Genomic DNA, 19,311 nt, shown 5'->3' with positions numbered 1-19,311 from the left:
TTATTGGTTATTAAAACTGATATTCTGCAAAAGAGACAGGGTAAAGTTCATTCTTTTCAATGGAAATGAAAGGAGACAGTTATATTTAAGCCCTGTTTTGTTATAAATATGCAGTGTGAAGATGATGCTCATAAAAATATGCAGCTACACGAGGCTGTTTGGTGTCTGTTAATCATAATATCAAAATGAAACAAATTTGACTTATATTATGTTTTCATTGTTTAGATAGTGAAACAGCAAGCAGGATGAGGTGAAAGAGGTTAAAATGTAACACTGTTCCCTTTGAAGATTAACCCATGCATTAGCAGGCAGTTTTTGTTATGTTTATTATTGAATATAGGCTGAGTGAATAGTGTATTGAATAAGCTAAATTGGCTCTAGTGTATGAGTGTGTGTGAATGAGTGTGTATGGGTGGTTTCCAATGTTGGGTTGTGGCTGGAAAGGCATCTGCTGCATAAAACATGCTGGAATAGTTGGCAGTTCATTCCACTGTGGCAACCCCTGATAAATAAGGGACTTATGCGAAGAAAAATAAATAAATGGATAGTGTATTTTTTTAGAACTCAACAAATATCTTTATGGACAGCATACAGAAATTAAATTGAGATTAAAGTTTGAATTTATTTATTTATTTCATATATATGGCTTTTGTGTTTTATAGAATATGAGTTGACAAAAATATTGGACATGCATAGATAGATAGCATTTTGATATAATTTAGTGGGCCGCTCTGGCCCAAAATGCCAGGGCCGATTTTTTTTTGCCCCAGTCCAGCCCTGCTCACACGAAGAAGAAGCATGGCGGAAGGAGGAACGCTGACGACAATTTATCCCCCTTCAAAAAGGTTAAAGTCAGAAGTTTGGAAATATTTTGGGTTCCAAAAAAATGCAGAGGGATTACGAAGACGGTTTCCCTTTTGCACATTCACTTTGATATAATTGCTCAAGTTTACTTTTATATTGTGTATTGTTTTATTTATATTTATTTGTATTTAAATGTTTGAAGTACGTTTAGTTAATTAAAAAGTTATTAAAGTTTTGTTATTGAAGTTTTTTGTGTTTTTTTACCTGTTTCTCTAGTAAAATTACAATATCGTGATAATACCGTATACCGTGATAAAAGCTCAATCAATTAATCGCAGCATGAAAATGTGATACCGGCACATGCCTAATTATGATATTCAAGATTTGTAAAGTCATACAGCTTTGAATGACTTGAAACAGCGACCACAAGTCTCTCCTTCATAATTAAAAGCTCACGTAATCATCTACTAAACCATTCTCAAGATGTACCTCTCAGTCTCAATGCAAAAAGCGTGTTCGCTGTGATCGGCCCCTTATGCAGGCAAACTTTAAAAATATATACAACAATATTTTTTATCGTTTAACTGATACCATTAATCGGTTACAAAAGCACCCTTTGAACTTTGTAATGACATTGTGTGTGACTCATCGTGGCAGAAAGGCTTAAATTACTCCACAACAAATACATCAAATAATCACTGGGAAAGGTCTTACTGTAGTATTTCTCACAAACATTAGGTGAGATCTGCTTCCTTCATGTCTGTCACTGTGCTGTTTATCTGACGCATGTAGCCGGAGATTGAGGCACACTCTGACAGGCACATGGGAATGGTGGGCGAGGAGAACTAGCATTAAAGGCAACAAAAACAGCTACAATGTGTTCAGAGCAGAAAATACCAATATTGTGTGTGTTTTAAGGTGAAACATTCCAAACACAATCTGAAGACACAAAAGATATCTCTTAAATCTTAAAAAGGGGTAAAATAGGTGCCCTTTAAATAAGAAAACATAAAATTCTTCAAAACTGTGTGCCACACTTACAATTAAATTTTATATTTGGAATCGCTAATAAAAGTAAAACATAAACTGTCTCTTAAAGAGCCCATATTATACATGAAATAGGGTCATATTTAGGTTGTAAGGGTCTCCAACAACAGTCTAATATGCATGCAAGGTCATAAAACACTTTGATGGTCTTATAACCTGCATTTATTTTTACCTAATTATCCCAACGACTCCCATATGAATCGTTCAGCGATTCATTTGTTCCCAACCCCCTCCTCAGCGCGAAGCTAATCTGCGCTGATTGGACCGATGACAGCCTGCTGCGATTGGTCGACAGTGACAGGCTTCAGCACGAGACAGAGTGAAATGCCCAGCTGGTAATCAACTATATAAAAGTAGTCACAGTGCACCAGGGGCGCAACTGCAATTTTAGTGAGGGGTATGCGGGTTCAAGTTTTGCGCCCCCCCCCTTCCTTAACATGCTTTAAACAAATACATTTAGAAGTTCTAAACACAACTTAAAATATATGAAGTAGTAAAAGTATAATTACACTAAGCATGTGATGAGTCAAAGAATTACATCTCATCCCACCCCAAATGATTTCATTTTCCTCACTAAATGAGTATAGCACCTTGACATGCCTTGCTTTTGTATGACATTTGTCAAAACAAAATTATAGATCTGGGAGTCCTAAAGGGCAACATAACTTAAACATGCAATCACTTCTCAAATGCTTACTGTGAGAGGTGTAAGATTTGTCTTTGCATGAATTATTGACTGAAACTGCTATTACACCTTTCACAAAGTTAAACAAAAAAGACTGTTAAATGTTTAGTGTAAAAAATAAACAAAGACAAACTGCCCTGAGATGATCTATTTTATCGCCAAACTTTTTTGTAACTAAAATTAAAATAGTTTTGAGCAAAAAACATTACCAAAGGGGCCGATGTATCTATATGATACATACACTGTAAAAAAAATCCGTAATTTTACGGTTTATTTCCAGCAGCTGGGGTGCCGGAAAAAGAGTAAAATAATAGCCCTTAAATGACAGAAATGTACCGTAAAATAACAGATATTAAATTACAGAAATGTACCACAAATTTTAACTTAAGCAAATTTCTGTAATTTAATATTCGTTATTTTATGGTATATTTCTGTAATTTAACGGCTATTGTTTTACTTTTTTTCTGGCACCCCAGCTGCCGGAAATAAACTGTAAAATTACGGATTTTATAATATATATGGGAATATAATATAATATATAATCTATATAGGGGAATTTTTTAACCCAAATATTAGTTTAAATTTTTTTATCCAGCTGCAATGAATCAATCAAATGGTCAACAGAGGGGGAGGGGAAGTATGATTTTCTTTATTTAATAAAATACAATTATATACTTGTATAAAACGAACGCAAAATAAATATTTTAAACAAAAAATATTTATTTATTTTGATTATTTGAAACTTTTAGTAAGGATAATTTCAAAAATAGTTTTGACACAATGGCGCCCCCCCCCCGTGTGGCGCCCCTATGCGCCGCATATACTGCATACCCCCTTTTTGCGCCTCTGCAGTGCACACGCGCTTCATAGTGTAAGGCTTTTTTCACACACACACACAACCCTCCTCAGAAGAACTGGGGAGATCGACGCGAGTCTCTCTCTCTCCCTCTCCCTCTCTCTCTCTCTCTCTCTCTCTCTCTCTCACACACACACACACACAACGCTCCTCAGAAGAACTAGGGAAAGCGACGCGAGTCTCTCTCTCTCTCTCTCTCTCTCTCTCTCTCTCTCTCTCTCTCTCTCACACACACACACACAACGCTCCTCAGAAAAACTAGGGAAAGCGACGCGAGTCTCTCTCTCTCTCCCTCTCTCTCTCTCTCTCTCTCTCTCTCTCTCTCTCTCTCACACACACACACACACAACGCTCCTCAGAAGAACTAGGGAAAGCGACGCGAGTCTCTCTCTCTCTCTCTCTCACACACACACACAAGGCTCCTCAGGAGAACTAGGGAAAGCGACGCGAGTCTCTCTCTCTCTCACACACACACACACACACACACACACACACACACACACACACACACACACACACACACAACGCTCCTCAGAAGAACTAGGGAAAGTGACACAAGTCTCCTGTCTCCTAGCTTACGATCGATCGCCATAGCAACGACAAACGGCAGTGGAACGCGAGCTCACAAAAGCCTTTAACGTTAAATCCGTAAACAAAGCGGCACGCGTCGCGTTTTTAACGTGGCTTACACGTGATAAGAGAATATAAAGAGTAACCGCGTGTACTGTACCAGGTTAACAACTCATCTTTGGGTAGAGACTGTCAATATTATCCATCTGAGCACAGCGTGACTTCATTCGACCGGCGGCGTCTGTGTGTGTGTGTCTAGTGTTTTTTCTGTGTTAGTGGGCGGGGCCGCAGGTTTCAAATCTCCCTGGTTTGCGCGCGTAACTACTGGCGAGGCTTGTGTTTCGTGGCTGCGTCATCGCGAAACACCTAATGACTCGTTATCAAGGCGACTCGTTTGAAGCACTATGAGTCGACTCTTTTATAGATGAATCAATAGTTTTAAACACTGTACACTTACAGATTTAAGCCTTAGCTGGATATTTCACTTCACTTAGAGCTGTGTTACACACTACATGGAAGGGCATTTTCAAAAACCCATAATATGGGCTCTTTAAGTTTTGATTCTAAACGTTTGAATAAAACAAAATCTGCATCTTTTTCAGGTTGACCGAGTTAATGCGCATTCAAAGGGAACAAGATCATGACGCCAACCTCATTTATGGCCATGTTACACATTATCATCCTCTGAATAATGCTTGGTCCAATCACGCTATTCTTCTGAAGTAAATCCCAACTTGGCCTTAATGGCAAATTTCCTCCTAAAATGACAGCAACCTCTTTGTTTACAAGTTTGTGGACGATTGTATAGATGCTATCATGTTATATGCATTTGTCGGGACGTACTGTACCTACTGTAGGTTTCTTTTAAGTGACAAAACCAGAGAACATTTGTTTTCAAGAGTAACTGGTTTGTTTAAAACAAGAGATTTCAAGCTTTATGTGGATATATTTCTCATGTCTGTAAAGAAAGTATTCGCTGAGATTCCAGTGCATTTGCTGATCCCAGAGCAGATTGTCGTTAAAACACACGTCTGGTATAGGCCCCTCCCATGGAGAATTGTCAGTCTATTACAATCAATGATTGACTCCTGTGATAGAAGGCGGGGTTTCATTCACATTATTGACTAGAGGTGTGACGAGACACTTACTCAACAAGAACGATTTAGAAATTTTGATCTTATCAATCCTCAATAATGAAATATATGAATGGAAAATGGTGTTTTAATCAATTTAAAAAAATTCACAAAATCCAAAACTATTTTGGTGCTTTTTTAAAATCAACTTGTAATGAATGTTATTTTACTTCAATTTTAATGAATTCTATGCTAAAGGGCATGCAAACAGTGCAAATTATTTGCTAATATATAATTGTAAAATTGATTTTTATTTAACTAAAAAACAAATTACAAAACGCAAAATAATTTAGGTGCTTTTTTAAAATAAACTTGTAATAAATGTTATTTTACTTCTATTTATTTTAATGAATTATGTTATATTTTAATCAACTTCTGTTTAGTGAATGAAAATGAAAACTTAATGAATCCCACATGCTCTTTGAGAGTACTAATATTAAAAGATTGAGATGCTTTAGCCAAACTTTTATTACCCGCACTGAAACTGCTAATATCACATGCCACATATCACATTATCATTTCTCACTAAGACATAGATGCATAGAAAACCTCTTACAAGGCACATTTTCACAACCCCTCTCAGCAGATACACAGACCAGACTATGAGAAGACGCTCAGCATATTTGTGGAATGTTACTAAAACACTTTTTACGAAGGAGGCCATCTTTTCCTACTTACACCATAACAACATTTGCATCAGAGTCAGCACTCTGAGCACTTTCACCTCAAGTCCTATATGGTTGCATCTTATAGAGGTCTTATTATTCCTTTTTTACAATAAGTATGTGAAGTCTCAGCTCAGAATAACTCAATGATCAGTTATTTTACCATGCTGTAAATTCAATTTTGGGGTGGAAGCAAAAGTAGTGTTTTTGTGTTTTTACATTAAATGCAGAGGAGAGTTGCAGTGTTTTTTATGTCGGTTATGTCTATGAATGTACGGTAGACAGTCTATGAAGAAATCACAGGTGAATCAGTACGTTATTGTCAAGTCCATTTGCATTTTGAATTCATAAATTCAGATTTTTTTTTTTTTTTGGGAGGAATTTTCAGTCCAACCCTGACTTCATAAGTACCTAATATTGATGTTAAATTTATAGTTGAAGTCAAAATTATTAGCCCCCCTTTAAATATATATATATATTTTTATATTTCCCAAATTAGGTTTTAGGGCACATAGGTTACCCCTTTTTTCATATTTAATATAAGTCTTTTGTGTCCCCAGAATGTGTCTGTAAATTTTCAGCTCAACACCCATCAGATTATTTATTACAGCTGTTTGAAGTGTCTATATTATAGCTGGAAAAAAGGTTTTGCTGTTTTTTTGTACTGGCCCTTTAAGGCTAGTCCTTCCCGCCCACCGTTCCCACGTCCCTGTCAGCAATCGCCGCCCTCGGCTGCCTCAGGAAGCAGATCTCACGTAACGTGTGTGAGAAATACTACAGTAAGAACTTTAACAATCAGTATTTGATGCATTTTTTGTGGATTTGCAACAATGAGTCACACACAATGTCATTACAAAGTTCACGCACACACACAGCAAGGACACAAACAGACAGCGCACACACATACACACACACACACACACAAACGTAGCGCAGACATACGCACACACACATAGCTCAGGCACGCAGACACACACACACACACACACACACACACACACACACACACACACACACACACACACACACACACACAGCTCAGACACGAAGACGCACACAGAGAGAGAGAGAGAGAGAGAGAGAGAGAGAGAGAGAGAGAGAGAGAGAGAGAGAGAGAGAGAGAGAGAGAGAGACAGCGTGTTAAGCTTTGCATGATTGCAAGATTTTTATGTGACATGATACTGGTAATATCCACCGCTGTATGGATATCTCTTATATTAATGTACAAAATAAACCCGATTTAACGTCTTCCTTTATAATTGTTCTGACACGCTGCTGTGCTGATTAAGTGCATCTGAAGTGAATCGCTATAATTCATTACACACATGCTCTGTTTTAAAACATTTTAAACTTGTAAAACTTACTCTTGATCACATTTGATGATGATTAATGAACCTAGCGAACTGAACACACCTTTTATTCCCAGTTGCTTTGCGCTCATCCTGTCTTGTTTATATGATTATACACGTGACTACCGGACATGTTAATGCGCGCAGCTGTCAATCAATATTGGTGGGCGGGTGGACCGCTCTCCTACGTAAAGTTGCGGTCGATCTGAAAACCGCTCCAATTGGTCCACCGTTTTTATGTTGTTAAATTTGAAAAAAAAGGACTGGGTGCGTTTATTTTACCCCAATATGACAGTTTCTACACTACACTTACACACATTTTTGTCCAAACAGCTTGAAAAGTAGATTTTTCAACATAGGTGCCCTTTAACAGAGCAAGGAAAGTTTCACAGTGTCTGATAATATTTTTTCTTCTAGAGAAAGTCTTATTTGTTTTATTTCAGCCCCTTTAAGCTATATTCTTTTTTAATAGTCTACAGAACAAACCATCATTATACAATAACTTGCCTATTTACCTTAACCTGCATAGTTAACCTAATTAACCTAGTTAAGCCTTTAAATGTCACTTTAGCTGTATAGAAGTGTCTCGAAAAATATCTAGTCAAATATTATTTACTGTCATCATGGCAAAGATTAGAAATGGGTTATTAAAACTATTATGTTTAGAAATGTGTTGAAGAAATCTTCTATATTCGTTAAACAGAAATTGGGGAAAAAATAAACAGGGGGGCTAATAATTCAGGGGGGCTAATAACTCAGACTTCAACTGTGTACACAGAAGTGAAACAGACATGTGTAGCTATTGATAGATGTCAGTGCAGTACAAGTTCAGGTTTGCTAAAATTACTTGCTATATTACTTGCAAGCAGTGTTGGGGGTAACTTGTTATTAGCAATGCACATTACGTAATATTTCTTTGTTAAAGTAACAAGTAACGCATTACATTTGAAAATAAGTAATATTTTTACAAAATTACCTTAGTCAGGTTGAATCACACACTCATTGAGAGAACATGCTGTGAGGGAACAGTCAGTCTGCTCGCACTCATTATCAGGTCTCTTTTTTTCACAACAGATGAATCAGTCTACTGTTCTAGCAACTGAATAACTCAGGATATTGATTTATTTAAAGTCAGAGGGGGTATCCGGTATGTTAAAAAAGTAATTAAGTACTTACTGAAGACGCAAACTGTTTCAGTACAACTCAGTTTAATATAATGAACTGCTTTGACTGGTTCACTGAGAAGATCTGGTTAAAAACAAATGATTCATTCGCGAATTGCCCGTCATCACTACAGACAGTCAGAAACAGAAACAATGGCAGGCTGGAGATATAAATTTTTAAAATGGATTCTTGTTAATTTGAACTTATCGAAGAAAAGAAAAGTGGATTGTCGTTAAGTGTAGATTATGTAAGTAAAACTCTTGTCAACTGGAAGAAACACGACACAGAAAAAAAAACAAAAAAAAATGGATGCAAGGCACCTGCACCCCATCTCCAGCTAAACAACAAATAATTGACATCAGGTCATGTTCTCCGGGTAAAACAATTCGACTACACTCAAAAAATGGTTAATGATTTTATTGTTGAGGAGATGCAGAAACAAGTTCTTATCCTACATTTTATTAAAGAAAAATTACCATTATATACTGTAGGTGGTTGTTAAATGCAGAGCTTCTCTTTAAAAAAAGGAGAAAAAAACACCTGCAAGTTCTAAAGGAGATCAAACCTCAGCTAGGTAAGGAAAAGTAATGTAAAAGTCTCCACTTTCCTTCCTAATCTGCAACTGCCTCTCTGGCTATACCACTAACTGTGCCCTCTCACTCTCTCCAAAAAAAAAAAATAATAATAATAATAATAATAATTTTTACTAATGCTTTGCTTCTTAGACTTTACACACCTGAAACTTGTCTATAGCACTTGTTCACTGCTGCTCTTATAGTTGTGTAAATTGCTTCCTTGTCCTCATTTGTAAGTCGCTTTGGATAAAAGCGTCTGCTAAATGACTAAATGTAAATGTAAATGTAAGTAACTCAAAAGTTAAGTCTTTCCATAAGAAGTAACACAATTAGTTACTTTTTGGGGGGAGTAACTCACTATTGTAATGCACTACTTTCAAAAGTAACTTTCCCCAACACTGCTTGCAAGGTAAATTTGGTTCAACTTAATTTATTGCAGCATTTTTTATTGTGAACAACTTCCTTTGAAGTGGATTTTGCTTTATAACTGCCAATTTCCATGCTCAAACAGCAACTTTGTACACTTAAGAAAGTTAAAAGTGCAAAAAGCATAATAGGACTCCTTTAAAATTCAAGGTGCATATCACTTAGACACCTCTAGCATTTATTTTTATGTTCCACACACACTCTTGCACATCTGGTTACAAACATGTTCATAACAAAACGAGGGCACAGAGAAAGTGGAGAGAGATTTGTGTTGGAATTGCAAATGTGAACAGCAGGAGCTCGGTGTAATCCAAAAGACTTTATTCATTGGAAACACCGGCTGGATATTGGCACTCGCACACTTGGTTTGTAATTTTCGGCTTTTCGCCGTCAACTACATTCACTCCTCGCTCAGCATGAGCGCTCAAAGCGACAATGAAAAGTTAAATTACCTCAGGATGAATTTAAAGTTTCAAATAATGGGCAAAGACTGCATGTTTGGATGTTCACCTGGACGGGATGGACGCCCCGCTGTCCGTCTTCATTCTGTCGCGTGTTCACACCTCATCATTATAGTGCAACACGTTTCACACTTCACATGTGACAGGTCTATCACATTCCTGGCAAAGCCTTTAAAGTTGGCTAAAACACGAAGAAACAAGCACAGATGCATATATTTACACACGTCTGTTGCTAGCAATGCAATCTGGCATACTGATCCTCCTGGAAAGTGAAAATATCACAATAAAACAAATAACCAAAAGAGCTGAAACTGCAATGATTTTTTTTTTCAACTACTAGATTTCATTCATTTCCTTAGAAATACAAAGCTCTCATAAAAAAATATAATGCAAACATTTTATTATGTCTGCATCATTTGGTTTTGCTGTGATTAATGGTGAATAGATTTTGTGTTATACTTATATTCTAAAAAAAAATATATATAATATAATAATTTTAACAAATATTTGCATGACTATTCATATAATTCATCATATAGTTATGATTAAAAAGAGAATCCTTGAGCTTTTATTTATTTTATTTTGTGTTTGCTTGAAAATTATGTACACTATATTCAGTACTAGGGCTGGGCAATAAAATGGTATCTATATTTATTGACCATACACCATTGTCAGTAACAATAAAAAATAAAAATAAAAAAAGTCTGGTATGAAGCCCTATCGTTTCAATGTGACTGGCTGAGTGCGTGCCCTGAAAGGAATGCCAATAATCTTACACAGAGTTGCCAACTTAGCAACTTTGTCGCTATATTTAGTGATTTTCAGACAACCTTATTGACAAATTTTCAAAAAAGCGGCTAGCGACAAATCTAGCGACTTTTTTTGTTTGTTACTGGAGATTTTTATAGACTCATGTGCCCATACTGTACCGTCCCTATACTATTCCTAACAAGCAGTGGGTGATGCGGTCGGCCCCTCCCCTGCCTCAGAGCACTGACAGGTGGCCCAGTCCTCGTAAAGCAGTCTCTCCCACCTGCAGCCTGAGAGCAGGTCAGTCCTCTGCGTACCGACAGCAAATGATTTAGCACCGGGAGAGTGAGGTATTTCCATTGTACAGTTAAACCAATCTGCTTCTCCTTTATTTTAACTATTTAATTTGACCTTGTTCAGAGTCAAAGATATTTTAGTGACAGTTTTGGAACATGTCTGAGTTTATTACATCTGAGAGATTACTGCAAATTCACTACACATCTATATTGATATACTGTACTCAAACAGCAATAAATTGATTTATATAAAATTTTAGTTAAATTAATATGCATACATAAAGCCTATGGCTAATGTAAATACTACTTTATTAATTATAGACTTTATTAACCATAAATATTCCTTTATTAACTATGTTTAAACAAACAGACGGCATAACGTGATGACGTCAGTAATATGCAAATTGTCACATGACATAATCTAGTGACATTTAGCAACTTTTTCGGCCAGAGCTTAGCACCTTTTCATTGAAAACAGTTGGCAACACTGTAGGGACCATGCAAGTTTGTTATTTTCAATGTAAGTCATGAGTGTACCCCAATTCATGTGACAACTAACCAATCAGCTTCAAACTTTGTACGGAATATACACATTTCAGTAATAAAGGTACACTAATTACCTCACACAAACACAGAGCACCCAAACACTACAGTGCTTTTTTAAATTTTCTTCATAAGTAAAACTTGTATCAGTTTGTCATCCTCAGAGAAAATGGTTCTCTGTCATTCTTTGAAGCTTTGATTTGTTGATATAAAAAATATAAAAAAAACTCACATGTAATTAATTGTGCATATTTACATCAAAGCATATCAAATTATAAATGCATTTAGTGTTAAAAAAAAACAATTGGTGTATTTATTACATAATTTCATCTTTTAAATTAGCCTTAGTAAACTATATTCCAAAAATACAAACAATAATAAAGATCCTATATGATAGATGATAGTGCTTCCCACAGGTTTGAAATATACTTGCGGTGGTAGCCGGATTGAAACACATCTTTTTCCCACAGCATATAAATGGTACTACATGCGACAAACAAAAAAAAATCTGTGACTTTTAACTACATTTTTATTTATTATGACACTGTTATACACCTTTTCTTCTCAATGGCTTAAAGTTGTTTAACAAAAGGCTGTTGAAATAAAAGAAATCCAATATTTCTCTTTTATGCTATTTAGGAGCCATGTGCACCCACTGACAGGTAAAGGTTGCTCGCTCTCGCTTGCGCTCTCTCTTTCTCTCTCTCTCTCTGTAAAGTTGCTTTATTGGCATGACATTCACAGTATTGCCAAAGCATTTTAGATATGTATAAAGTATGTAATATATTAGCATAATTAAATTAATAAAATATACAGCAAATGAGAAATAAATGACAGAAAAATTTAATAAAAATAGATGTTATTGCTCAAAATTATAATAATTACTAGAATAAAAAGAGTAGATTATTTTAATTTATCTGAGTCGTTTATTAAATGTTTAATCATTTAAGTTTTCTCTCATGCCTGTACGCATTCAAATAACGGCAACTGTAGAAAGCGAAAGTAAAACCCGAATCCTGGATATTTTAGGAGATTCAGAAACTATGGTCGGATGCATTTGACGCAAAAGGCACGCATCTGTGGGTCTGCAGAGCACGTGAGATTGTGTGAGTGTTGATAGTTCTTGCGCACAGAGAACCAGCAGTAGAAATGCCTACTTAATAATAATAATATTAATAATAATCATCATCATAATCATTAATATTATTAATGTTATTATTACATTTTATTTGCTAATAAATTTCATTTCTTAATAAATCACCTCATTATTTAATTATTTATAAAATGATTTTTATAAGATAGCTTTTGTAACTGACTTTATCTTTTAGAACAGAATATGTAACGTTCTCAGTAATATTTGTAAAGGAAACATGGGCCCTATTTGTGCCATTTACATATATTTAAGTTAATATGGAAAATGAGTGCTTGTTTTTACCAAAACTAATATTGGATTTTTTTTAATGCGTGTGTATGTAAAACAATATAATTTGCACAAAGAAATTATGGGGTTCTTCTCTAAAGAAGTTGTTACCACCCTGTTTAGAGCATTATTATGGGCATTTTACGTTCTAACTAACGTGGTTCAAATGATGGATCTGCGACAGAGAAACTACAGGTTTTGGGAAACACTCGTCACTACATCGTTCTTTTTCCAAAAGATGCATCGTACTATGATAGTTCAGTCACGAGTTATGTCATTGTTTGGGCACCCTGGAACGAGAGAAAATTTTCTTTGACAGCTACAAAAAAGTATAAGGGATGAAAATAATAGTATTATTCATGCATCACCACCAAATATACTTGGGCAGTCGTTAATATACCTGGGCGGCCCACCCAAGTAAAGTCTATGTGTGGTAAGCACTGGAGTATGTACATGGACAAACAAAATAATGCATAAATACTATATACTTAAATGCTAAGTAAGTAAGGTGTATTTATTTAGTGCATTTATTGTGTATGGCCATACCACCCAAAGCACTTCACAATCATGAGGGGTTCTCTCCACACCACCACCAGTGTGCAGCATCCACTTGGATTATGCAAAAAGCAGCCACAGGACAACGGCGCCAGTTTGTTCACCAAACACTAGCTATAGGTGGAGTGGACAGACAGTGATAGAGCCAATTCGGTGATGGGGATGATTGGGAGGCGATGATCATAAAAGCCCATGGAGGGAATGTGGCCAGGACACCGGAGTTACACCCCTACTCTTTACGAGAATTGCCATGGGATTTTTAATGACCATAGAGAGTCAGGACCTCGGTTTAACATCCTATCCTCATGCCCCCTACTTCCGACTAGGGGTGTAAAAAATTATTGTTTCTTCGGTGCACCGCGATGCAGATGCGGACAATTCGGTATCGGTCATTTATTTACTGACGTCATTTATCTCATATGAGCTCTGTTGCGAGGGAGGCGAGCGTGGGTATTTACAACACTACAGGTGCCAACTACTTAGAAATTTCACTCTGTGTGTGTTTTCTGGAAAGTCTTTCACTGGCACTTACAGCAGAAGCCCCTATTTCTCTGCGATTGAGGGAATGAAAGTACTCCATTTCTCTCTCTCTCACTGTGGCCCATTTCACCTTTTCCTCTCGGCTGCTGGCGTGACTTTTACTCCCCTCTCTTTTCCTCTCGGCTGTACCTGTGCATTGTCGCGGGACCCGACCAGATTTCATGCGGCGTGGGAATAAATTTCCGAATAAAAGCGCGGGAGCGGTCGGTAACTCTGGTGTAATTTTAACAGGAGTGGGCAGTCTTACATTACTTGAGCAAGCAAGCGCGCATGGCGTGTGTGTGTGTGTGTGTGTGTGTGTGCGTTTGTTTGGTGCGTCTATGTTTGTGTATGCGTGTGAATGAGAGAGTGTGGTGCTGTGTGTGTGTTTATACAGACAGCCTGTTATATCCACCCCCCATAATACAACTCTGTGTATGGAAAGCATCGTCAATGCACCGTGATGCACCGAAATATCGAATTGAACCAAATCTATGGTATGATAATCGTAATCGAACCGAACCGTGAGACCAGTATAGGTTCACACCTCTATTTCCAACAGCAACCTAGTTTTACCTAGTAATGTGGTCTTCCATCCAGGTACTGACCAGGCTCAGCCCTGCTTAGCTTCAGTGAGTAACCAGTCTTGGGCTGCAGGGTGATATGTCAGTGGCAAATACACTAAAATAAAATCAATATACTACTGTAAAAAAAAAGTGTGTTCTATAAGAATATATTTGAAGTGCACAAAAGAGCCCACATAGTTGGCTAAAAATGCTTTGAAACTTCATTTTTAATTAAATTTTCCTACCAAAGTCAAAGTGTAAAAGCAGGATAGCACACCATTAGCATTCTACCCTAGTGGGCTAATGAGCGAGGGAAAGCATCAATAAAACTTTTATCAGTGGCATCGGTATTGAAGTGAAGGGTCCTGCTCTAATGAAACCAAACGTTTGTCCCTGAGAGAAGAATAAATCTATACGCCTCTGAAGTCCTGGTCACTCCAATCATTCGAAAGAACTATGAGTGAAGTCATCGATCTCATTACATTACACATTTTTCCTCAGCTTTGCTCTGGAAGTTTCTGCGACTGCTTTCTTACACGAGACCCTCTCAAGGTTGAGGCTAATTTGTTATCATGCAATTGACACTGCGATTTAGTTACAACCTTGTAGTCCTATCGGTGCAGGTTCAATTATCAAGCTTATTTATTACTTTCAATAAAAGCTTGACACTTGACATTAAGCACAGTTCTACAATTACTCTCTTTAGGCAGGAATCAACAAGCCAGGGCATGTGTTGGAGCCTAAGCTTGTGTAATGAATGTGATCATAATGGACATGCAGCACTTTGGCGAAGAGGTTCTTTACTGCCTGAGCGACCTCTCCCTTATAGTTCCCCTCTGTTTTAAATGCCACTTGCAAATGCTTTCCAGGCCAACTTAAAAATCCATTTCCCACTTCACTTCCCCATTGGAAGCCCATTCGTCTTGCTGGTATTCCTGTGTTTTGCGTATCGATTTGCTGCTTTGATCTCGTGTGGCGAGGTAGAGGCTGAAGGGGACCTTCAGAGGAGACCAGACTATTGGAAATCTCTCCGGCCTCTTATGCTCCGATTTTCTAAGTTTACAACCATTGTGATGCCATGAGTGTTTGTATGTATTTTACGGAAAGTGAAGTTCTACCAAACATATGCTTACTTCTATTTCTATTTACAGTTCCATTTACCTACAATATTGATGTAGTAACGGCATCTAGTTGTTCAATATTGACAACAAATAGACAACAAATGTTCAAATGAGCCATTTTAGCACATTTAGATGTTCATATGAGCAAATCTTAATTACAAATTCTTAATACATAATTTAAAAAGTATAATAATAATAATAATAATAATAATAATCATTATTATTATTATTATTATTATTATTATTATTATTATTATTATTAATAATAATAATTAATTAATTAATTTATTTATTTATTTATTTATTTATTTATTTATTATTATGAATTTTTAAATTATATTATTTTTGTTGTTTTTATTAATAATATCTGTCACAGTCACCAGCGATCTAGCAAATGCAGATTGCTGGAAAACTACAAATCTTCCAGCAAAAGAACTACATTTCCAGTCATGCACCACTCACACACCCCATGACTGCAAACACACACAGCTGAAGCTGTTCAGGACCAATTACACAGGCTGTATATACATCTCTCGAACACACACATTGCTGAGTCTTGTTATACTGTATTGTGAACATTACAACGCATTTTCCTTGCCTTTCCTTGTTTTTGACCCTCGCTTTGTTTCATTTGTTTATGTTGCCTACTGCCTGCCTGTACTGACCATTCGCCTGATATTTGACTACCTACAACTCTGGATCTCCTGTTTACATCTGTTTGCCCCTGTGTTGACCGTTGTTTGCCAAACAATAATTATTATTATTATTATTTTTATAAAGGCCCAATGAAGAACCCACAAACTGCCAAGGTATGGATTTGCAGCAAATTTGTCAACAAATCAGGTGAATCCACCATGGCTGTGGAAGATGATTGCAAATGATTGCAGCCTTTAAGGGGCTGTTCTTATATCGCGTATTTCTAGAGTTTGCACAAGTTTGTTGTTTCCAATGGAGGTGCGTTGACCGCTCCACAATGATTGACATTGAGGACCAAAAATGGACAAATTTGTTATTCGTCCGCCACAAAAAAGACAGAGTCTCACTGATTTGCCTTGCAGACTCCTCACCCTAATTGATAGAGCATAACAAATAACATGCAAGTATTAAATTGTAATACCCTGTATTATTTTTACCCTTAGACACCTGTGTGATTACTGATATTTTTGCTATTGAATTTCAAATAGGTTATAAATACTTACAAATGGCCTACTAATGTTTTGCTTATATATTTTACATTAGGCTATTATTTGTGCATAAACATATCTAGATAAAGTAATAAACATACCATTTGTTTCAAAACAACATTTTTTGTCATCATTACTGCAAACTTATAAGAGCAATAATATCATTAAATATGGAGGGGAGTCTTACAATATTTTCCAGGGGAAAAGGGGGTCTCAGGCTTAAAAAAGGTTAGGAACCACTGCTGTACAACTGTTCAAGATACTACTAGCTTGATTACTGTTAAATAATGACCAGCTTCAAAGCAGCTAAAACTAGCACCAGCCAGACATGCTGACCTGTGTATCACATCTCAGCCTACGACGACCTCCTTTCACAGCCGTCTGTCATATTCCTACAGAAACGCTGATGCCTTGTCACACATATATCAGGCTGCACATTGTGGAATCATTCAGCATATGATCAGATGACGGAGCTGACAATGTATATATGAGCGCCTCAACGGGGACTGTAGAAGAACCGTACAGTAAACACACTGCGAATAAGAGTGACTGGGCAAAGGGCGATGCGTCAACCACATGAAGAAAGGAACCTACCCTGACAGGTGCCAGGAGCCCAAAGGATCGATATATCTATGTTCAGCTAACAAGCGGTTATATTTAGCCTCCAGACAAGTGTCAAAGCATGACTGCGTGGGCTAACACCTGCAAAGAAACTTGAGCTTCTGCTTCTCTGTCGTCTCCTTCTCACCTAGCAGGAGTGAGGATAGACCTGTCGCGGTGTGGAGTGTTTGGTGCTGAGAAAATCCAGGGAAACGACACTTGGACTGAGTAAAACAGTCACAATTGATTTCACAGATTTTTGATTAAAGCCCAAGAACATAATGACTCTTGTGTTGTTCATGAGGCCTATACAATTTACAGTTTATGACTTTCTATTAAATGGTGCCAAAAGCACATTTTTACAACGATGCCACATACAGTACTTTTTTATTTTCCTTTTAGTAAATGAGCATCATTGAAAACTGTGTTGATTATGACACTGTTAAAAATAACGTAGGGGTCACACTTTATTTTAGGGTACAATTATTTCTAGTTTATGTTCATGCTTGCAACTAGTTTATTTTTATTTTAAAAAGTGTGTAAATCCACTGACTTAGTTGTGCAGTATGTAAATTTGACACCCATTGGTTGAATTAGGTATTGCACTCCTGGTTCAAAATACATGCCAAGTGCAGGTTACCAGATAGACATCAACAGAACGTGTCCGACTGTCGAGCCTAAAGGCTAATTTAAGGCTGATTTAAACCGTGTTCTAAACAGAAGCAATGGCACGTTCTTTCAGCTGAACAAGAGGATAAACTGACAATGATCACCTCAGATACACCTCATGTGCTTTATTCAGTGTTAAATGCTAATTATTACCATACTTTAACTAATTATTACCATACTGTAAGCAGCGGCAGATAGTTTTCCTCAGATCTTGAAATTTGAATAAACCATTTGAAATTGAACTTTGACTCAGTGCAAGCCAACACATACAAGTGATACAGCATCTACATTTAATAATGTTTAAGAGGTTTAACATGTATTAATCAGATTATAAACAGTACTATTTCATTGCAGTGCAGTAAGTGCACTATTCTGTGCTTCTGAATGGCTTTATTTACATTTCTGTCATGTTTCATCTGGTGCAAACAGCCAAATTGCTTATTACTGCAAATCTTGTCACATGGCATGTTGTTAGTACACGGGGTTACGATGTAACCTGCTTACCTAATGTTTACATTCATAATATTTATATTATTTGCTAATTAATAACCTCATGTGGACTCTGAATCTGCATCTCATTTCGGATTTTGCTACTGTCCACCGGAGTTAGCATTTCGATCGCAGACACATACTTTGAGAGCCTTCCTGACTGAATGAACGAAATACACAGTTTTCCACAAAGGCAACCCAGGGTGCTTAAACATAATTGGCTAAACAGGCAGTGGGTGGGTTAAAGAGACCAAAACAAAGACTTCAATTTCAAAGCAGACCCAATTTCAAAGCAGAATATCTTGTATTGTTTTACTGATAAACAAGAATGTTCACTATGCATGTTTCTTAAATATTTGCAAACATATTATGCTATTTTTATGCTTTAGAAGAGTCAAGAACTTACATACAGCACCTTTACCCTTTATAATTATGCACATAGTTTGTTTACTTAATAATTATAAGGCAACAAGTTTACTGTCTTTTTAAGAAAAATCAACAAATCACTTTTTAAAGTGTAACAATAATTTTAGCCACAATAAGCTCATAATTTGCTGCTGATAAATGGTTATTTATGTAGTAGTTCTTAAATATTAGGGATGTAGAATACAATTACGCAGAATATTGTATTCATATTGTATGTCATAAGTAATAACAACAAATATCTTAATAGCAAAGACTTTAGAATACACAAGACTTGTCACTCTGGGGAAAAGCGTAATGGTCAATATGGCGACTGAAGGCCCGCCTACTAGTACAGGAGCCAATCATCAATCATTATAGACTGCCGTTTCTCTGAGGGAGAAGCTTAGACCAGACGTGTGCTGTTACAACAGTTTCTGTGGTCAACAAACATACAGGAAT

Source organism: Danio aesculapii, chromosome 16 (assembly GCF_903798145.1).
Source record: "Danio aesculapii chromosome 16, fDanAes4.1, whole genome shotgun sequence".
Taxonomy (NCBI): Eukaryota; Metazoa; Chordata; class Actinopteri; order Cypriniformes; family Danionidae; genus Danio; species Danio aesculapii.
Note: the sequence above shows the minus strand (reverse complement) of the source record.